Source organism: Peromyscus eremicus, chromosome 1 (assembly GCF_949786415.1).
Source record: "Peromyscus eremicus chromosome 1, PerEre_H2_v1, whole genome shotgun sequence".
NCBI lineage: Eukaryota > Metazoa > Chordata > Mammalia > Rodentia > Cricetidae > Peromyscus > Peromyscus eremicus.
In genome coordinates, this window is record NC_081416.1 from 22,872,865 (window position 1) to 22,874,573 (window position 1,709).

Below are 1,709 nucleotides of genomic sequence, written 5' to 3' on the forward strand. Positions count from 1 at the left end.
ATATATGTCCCCTTAAAGCTCCTTTTTCCAGGGCACAGTTGACGTCTTTTGTCAGGCATGCCTCTCTGGCCTCCCATCTCACATTGCCTCATCCCCTCAAAGGCCAGAGAATGCTTGTCTTCTACTTGGGGCAATTTTCAGGCTCATTGCACAAACACAGCTAAAACTCTCTATGCTGTGCAATAATTTATTGACTTCAGCATTGCTAATTCTTATCTAATCCTGAGTTATTAATATATTATTACTGTAAAACTAAAAAATATGACCCTTCAGCATTACCTAGCCCTGTGTGTTTTAAATAAAATTGTTATAATTCTTGTCTGTTTTCAAAATCTCCTATATATTATCTTTTTTTAAAAAAAAATATGAACTCACATAGGCCAGGCTGTCTCTAAAGTCACTGTGCAGCTGAATGTAACCTAAAAATTTCCAGTCCCACCTACTGATGTCTGGATTCCATGTATATACGTGCAAAACCTGATCCAGTATCATGTTTTAGTTCATAAGGCAGTAATAAATTAATGTCCCAAGATGTTTTTGTTTCTCCATCATACTATGTGCAAAGAAAGTAAGAGTCAGTGGCAGAAAGGCTCTTTAGCTGAGCATCACTAATAATGACTACAAGTTTGGACCTGAGTGAGAAAAATGATGCTATAAAAGGAAATATAGAAAGGACTAGATATAGGGAGGATTCCATACTGTGTTATGATTCCTGTCCCTGAGTTGGTGATACTCTGAACATAAACACTTGGTATGGTCTTTTCAGTTTATGATTATTACCTAGAATCAAATATGCATCCATTCTCTGGATGGAATTCCTGTACTCTATGTATATCTCTTCTCTCCCAAACAAGACCAGAGTTCTTGAAAAGTCTCATCAACTTTGTTTTTAATTTCCATAAATTGCTTTTCACCCTTAAGTATGATGGCAACTTGATGCTATGATTGTGAAGTCATTGGCCTTATTGGATCACTGGAAAAATACACAGATGTATTCATAGATATCATTACATTCTTGTCAATATTTTTCTTTCTTTCAATCTTATATCAGTCAGTGGCCTTTTAAAGTTTATTTCTGAGAGGAAGCTACCTGACATTCTCCTTGTTATAGCTACAAACACAGTGGCTGTTCCAGGATTTATCTGTTTCCTTTTATTTGCAGGAAAATCAGTTTGTGTGGGAGAGAGCCTGGCTCAATTGGAGTTATTTTTATTCATGACTACAATTTTATAGAATTTTAATCTGAAATCTCCAGTTGACCAAAATATTAGTGCCTATATATATATAAATATATATATGTATAGTTATAATTTATGCCTAGTACATACCATATATACATAGGCATTTATATGGAATTGAGCTCATGTAGCATGCATCTTGCCATTTGCTATATTTGTACAAAACAGTACTCTAGGAAAAGCCCCAGGATAACAGAGTGATGGGAAATAACCTAAAATGAGAACAAAAGTTTTTAAACAAAAACTGCAAATTCAACCCAAGTTGTGTACCTTTTAAATTTTTTAATGGAAAATAAAAATGTCATAGGACAAGTATGGGCAAAGGCATGCGCTATCTATTGAAATAAAGTCAGAGTCAGTGACACCTGAGTGTGCTATTAAAATTTATCTTCTCTTACCTCAATGATTCATCTCGTAATTTCACTTCTTGTGATTCTGGTTTTTGGTGTGTTTGTTACTTGACTAATTTCA